Source organism: Frankliniella occidentalis, unplaced genomic scaffold (assembly GCF_000697945.3).
Source record: "Frankliniella occidentalis isolate FOCC.00 unplaced genomic scaffold, Focc_3.1 Scaffold120, whole genome shotgun sequence".
NCBI lineage: Eukaryota > Metazoa > Arthropoda > Insecta > Thysanoptera > Thripidae > Frankliniella > Frankliniella occidentalis.
The window spans coordinates 138879-144258 of NW_026267248.1; the positions used below are offsets into that span (position 1 = coordinate 138879).

General features: G+C 56.3%; 2 long non-coding RNA genes across 2 annotated transcripts in view; one reads left to right on the plus strand and one right to left on the minus strand.

The window, feature by feature from the left end:
* Positions 1-5380, minus strand: part of LOC127750003 (uncharacterized) — a 149280-nt gene that overhangs the window by 116548 nt on the left and 27352 nt on the right. The gene's annotated exons all lie outside the window — the stretch shown is intronic.
* The window catches only part of LOC127750002 (uncharacterized), a 32720-nt gene continuing 28883 nt past the window's right edge, over positions 1544-5380 (plus strand). The window contains exon 1 of the long non-coding RNA XR_008011480.1: positions 1544-1815. This is a non-coding gene — a long non-coding RNA (uncharacterized LOC127750002). The remainder of the gene's footprint in view (positions 1816-5380) is intronic.

Sequence of the window (5380 nt, forward strand, 5' to 3'; positions counted from 1 at the left end):
TCGTCCCATGGGTCTGCGGAGGGGTTCACGCCTCATCATTTCCAGTGAATCTCATTCTCAAATCTGGCAGGATCACCTCCTCGGCTCTCCCCGCTCCGCCACTATGCAGCTTGAGCGTTCGCACGGGGAGCGCGGTCCTGCCCGCTGGTCTTGCGGTCGCATTCCTTGACGCTCCGTGTCGTGTGTGGTGTACGCGCTTCATGTCATGCGGGCGCCGTCGTGTGGGGACCGGGGGCTGTAGCCACAGTGTGGCCACACCCTGCCGGCGCCTGTGACGAGGATTGTGGCGGGAGAGAGTGAGAGATGTATGAAATAAAGTCGCATCTCCAGCGGGTCTGTGACATATCAAAGTAATAAACAAATTGAATGATGACGGAGGGGACCCAGAGAGACGGACGCGATCGGGGAAATGCAACCGAATGAATAAATATAACGGCGGGGGATGGAGAACGATAAATAAAAATGAATTTCTACCGGTTCCGTAATAAAGAAATCGTGACCGGGGCCTATCGGGCGATGGCTGGGCGCGATAGAGCCGTGCCCGACCGGACCGTGCTGGACCGTACAGTCCTCGGGGCGGCCCGGGGAGGGGCGGCAAGGCGGGCAGCAGCGGAGGAAGGAGGGAGAATTTTAATTTCACTTCAGTTTCGATGAAGACGACGGAGAAAGAAACAGTGCGCGTGGCGCGCGAGTGACGGAGAGCGACGGAGTGTGTGCGCGGCGGGCGAGCGCGAAGGGCGTGTGGCGAGGAAGGACGTTTCGCAGAACTCCCTCAAGAAGACGGCCGAGGAGGATGGAGAAGGGGGTGCGAGAGAGGCGGGGACGGAGAAGGCTTGCATTAGAAAGAAATGTACGCGCGTGGGGCCCTGCCCGGCCCTGCCCGCGCCCTGCCATAGGGTGGTGGGGGCGAGACGGAGACATAGATTTAGCGACGAGAGAGAGGAGATGAGGGAGAGGGAGTACCCGAACGGGACACGAACGGGGCGCTCCGATCGCGAAGGGGTGGGAGGGAGAAAGAAGGAGGAAGGCGGAGCTCCTGGAAGACATGACGAAGTGGGAAGAGGTGTTAGTAATTATGAGTGGAAGAGAAAAGGGAAATTAGACTGCACACGCTTTTAAAGCAGAGGGGAGGAAGGGGGAAGGCAGCGCATGACCGGAGAGAGGACGGCGGAACATAGAGAGAACGAAGAAGACGAAGAAAGGGGATGGAGGAGGCAAAAAATGCGAAATGACGGGGTGGTAGAACGGCAAGAAAAATAAGAGAGAGAAGGAACCGGTCGGCTCGGCCCGGGGCCGGAGGGTTGGTGCGACTGCGCGGGCCAGTCACTTCCAGAAGGCTGTTGGCGCGCTCTGGCGGCGTAAAAAACGCCAAGGGAAAACAAAGAGGGATCGAACGCGGGCGGAGGGCGAGCGAGCGAGAGCGAGACAGAGAGAGAGGCGAGCCAAAGTGGTGGGGGGAATGAGCGAGGGGGTTGGTGGGGGTAGAGGCACCCCCCGCGCGGGCTGCTGGGCGAGCGCGGAGCTGGCCGTGCCGCCCCCGCCGCGCTGGCGAGGCGCCGGCGCTGGCCGCGGGGCCGCTGCAGCGCGGGGCGGGACGGCCAGGGTCCGCGGGGTGGCTCCGCAGGCCCCGCAGGCTCCGCAGCGAGAGGGGCGCCCCGCTCACCAGTCACTGGAGCCGCTGCCGGCGCGGCCCGGGCCCACACCGGCGTGGTCCAGCAGCAGCCCGTCGCGGTGTTGGACCCGTGTCGTCGCTCCCCGGGCTCGACCTGCCCTCTTGTCGAGGTTCTCGCCGCCAACAGCGATCGCAGTCAGCCGGTAACCAAAGGATGCATTCGCGGGCCTCTACCCCGAAAGAAGCAGGACATGATTTCAGTACATTTCTCGTGAGCTCGATTTTATCGGCAACATTGAGCTTGTTTTGAGAAAAGGGCGTACTTGTTTAATAAGTAGAATGCTGTCAGTGCGCAATACTGTGCAAAATTCAATATCGTGATTTTGTGAATGTGGCTTAGAAAGCGTTTGTTTAATATTCTGATTGTAACTTTTATAGGCTATAAAATTGAATAGTCAGTTAGTTTTCAAGAGGCGGTTTAACAGTGCCGAGAACAAGATTTGTGACTGAAAGACTTCGACAAAACAAAAATGTGCTGTTTGGTGCAGCTTGACAAAATCCAGACGGAATCATACATTTCTTCTGTCAAAATCATAACCACTTATGTTTATTTATTGCGAAGGAGTATTATTTAATGGCAGCTGTTAGCTCTGTGCTAAGGACACTTGCACATTATACTGCCTTTGTATTCATCTTAAAACCACGGGGAAGTTGCACAAAAATGCTTAGTTTTATCAGTTATTTTTCTTGGGTTGCATGTTTCATTTTACAGAAATTAAAGCACACCTTACACTGTTTTCTGTTTTATTCTAAAGAATGTGGACACTTTTCATATAATTCCTGAATACGACACCGCATACAATGGTGCGACATTGTTAAATTATCTGCACACGTTTCGCAAAAACAACATATTTCCAGACAAACTAGTTCACTCCCTCGAAAGAAAGTAATAACCATTGCCGTCAAGTTGATTGTTTTCCTTCATTATATGTTTTTCAATCCCTCCCCGTTTGTCAACCGTGCATTCGACCACTTTCAACTAACTCACCTCCGAGATGACTTGCATCGGCAGGCGCAGATGTAACTGGCGTCCTGGGCGTGAGGGGAGGGGGGGGAGGGGCAGAGGTTGGGAGGGGTGGCCAAACACAGTTACCACCCCTTCCCCTTCATTTACTCGTGATTTTTTCACCAGGGCCGCGCCGGGCCGAAGGGGAGTAAGACGGAGAGAAAGAGACGGAGAGAAAGACGGAGAAAGAGAGAGAGAGAGAGAGAGAGTGCTTAACGCACGGCGCTAGCGCTGCTGCATCCGACCCCGATAATTTCTCTTGGCCGGGGCTCGGCGTGCCGGGGCGTGGCGGGGTGAGTCGGCGGCAGTGCCGTCTGATTCCTGATGCACAGATTTGATGAGACGGCATGGAGGATGAGAGGGAGGGAAAAAAAGCAAATGGCACCGCGATAGGGAAGGACGTTGTGTGTCGCGTGGCGTGGCACGGCGTGGCGGGCCGAGTCTGGTGCAAGGGACCACCCCCGCGCTGCCCCGATTGGCTAGCTAGGGCGAGGGATTTAGCGAGGCACGTAAGTTGACGTTTTGAGAAGGGACGCGTGGGGCGGGTGAAAGAGGAGTGAGGGCACATAGAGCAGAGAGCGGGCGAGGGGCTGGGAAAAAAAAACAAGATTGGATGAGTTTTGATTCGATGCATAGCAGCAGCAGGATTCGACAGAGTGCATGTCAGGGCTGACAAGGATAGCGAACCAAACAAACGAAGGAACACCCCCATGACAAGTCAAATCAAAAACCAAGAGCGCTACACCAACCTCATGAGATTTTCCAACTTTTGGCTGAGCAGAAAGCGCACTACGAGCAATGTTCTTGAATCCAGAGTGTAATTGCAGCAGACGCACGGCTGCACCATGGTCTGCACCGCACCCCTCTCTTGAAAATAAAGGAAAAATATATATAATGCTAAAATGAAAGGGGATGTACATTAAAGCGCGCCATTAAAGCCGCGACATGAGTCTGAAGACACATTCCCCGCCACGCGTCCAGCGGCAGCGGCGGCGCCAAGGAGAAAAGAGCGATAGGGAGACATCCAAAACAGCTCGAGGAGGGAGGGAAAAAATGATACAATGAGAGAGAGAGAGAGATCAGAGTGGGGGAAAGGCAGGAAAGGGGGAAAAAGGACCGTCGTTATTCCTGCGGAATAATAAATATATGCAGGTTGAACACATGAGGGGCTGAGTCACTTAGGCCCCTTTAGTCTCGTCACGTGTGAGCCGTGCCGGCGCAGGGCCCCGCCGGGGGCGCTTATCATCTTATCCAAGCCACCAAGCAAATTTTTCACCGCCAATTTCAGGTGCGGGCCGCGAGGGAGGGAGGGAGGGAGAGAGAGAGAGAGAGAGAGAGAGAGAGAGAGAGAGAGAGAGAGAGAGAGAGAGAGAGAGATGGGGTGGGTGTGGCAAGGGGCGCCGCACACCACCACCACCACACGCGTGTGTGGAGCGGCGCGCGGAGTGAATCGAGTTAGCTGCAAACGGTTTAGGTGGCCCCGCTTACTGCAACCCTACGGGGGCCGCCCGACAGCCGAGCGACATAGTGTCGCGGCCGCCTGCTTTGCTTCGATCACCAAGTTCGTACTTCACACCCCCGCGGCAGCCTATGCCACGACGCGCGCCCGCAGTGCGGCGGTGTGTTTTCCGAGAGGGATCCAATCTCCCTGGAGTGCGTGCCCAATATCGCCTGGAACGACACGCCGGCAGGGCCACCCTGGAGCCACACGGCCCTCCTGGAGTCGGCCTGGAGCAGCGGCGGGGGCGGCGCAAGGGAATATGCGCGGGGCGGCAAGCGCGCCGAGAAAAATGGCCAGATAAAGATAAACTCGGATATTTTTATAAATGAAACAAGAAAGGAAGAAATGAGGAGATGTGGAGGAGGCGAGGGGAGCCGCTCCAGCCGAGCGGGCTCCAGCAGCAGCTCCGGTGGGACGCAGTCAGCTTAGGGCACAAGTGCGCAGACTTACCGTCAAACACCGTGGCTTTGCAGGGCGTGGAGTGGAGTGGCGTTGTGGCGTGGCGCTGGCGGAGTGGAGGGGGCGGGGGGTGGTCACCCCCACGGCCGCCACCACCACCACCACCACCACGGACGCGACGCGGCAGCGATAATTCTCCCCCACCCCCCACTTTTTTCCCCCACTGCCGCTTGTTTTGGTCGATGCTTTTTGTCTGAATGAGGAGAGACGGGACGGCCGGAATGTGGATTTACGGCATCATCGGGGCATTTTAATTTTTCAACTCTCTCGGCCCGAGGGCCGCGAGGTGGCCGCGGTGTAGCTGCACGTGTCCATCACCAACGTGCGCCGCCGGGCGCGGGGGGGCGGCCGCCAAAGACGCGCAGAAACGCGCGCCAAAAATACTCTTCGATATAAGACACATTGCAAATAATATAAAGTTGGCGCGGCCCGTTCTGGAAATAGCAGAACAACAACACGTTATATATGAGAGTAACGCGATAGCCCTCCCCACGTGTCGCATTACAAGGCATCATAACACGGCCGGCGCGAATAGGATGAGCAGGGTAATGATAGCGCTGCCATGCACAAGGCCCGGCTATTTTGCAATCAAATCCGTTCACATGCAAATGTATCATCGCCGCATCTCTCGCCAAAAAGGGGGTTTGTTTACAAAAGGGATAAAAGGTCGACGTAACAATCGTGGTTGACCCTTGACCCCGCCTGCCAGTGTGAGAGAGACGGAAAAAGTAGCAGGGAGGGG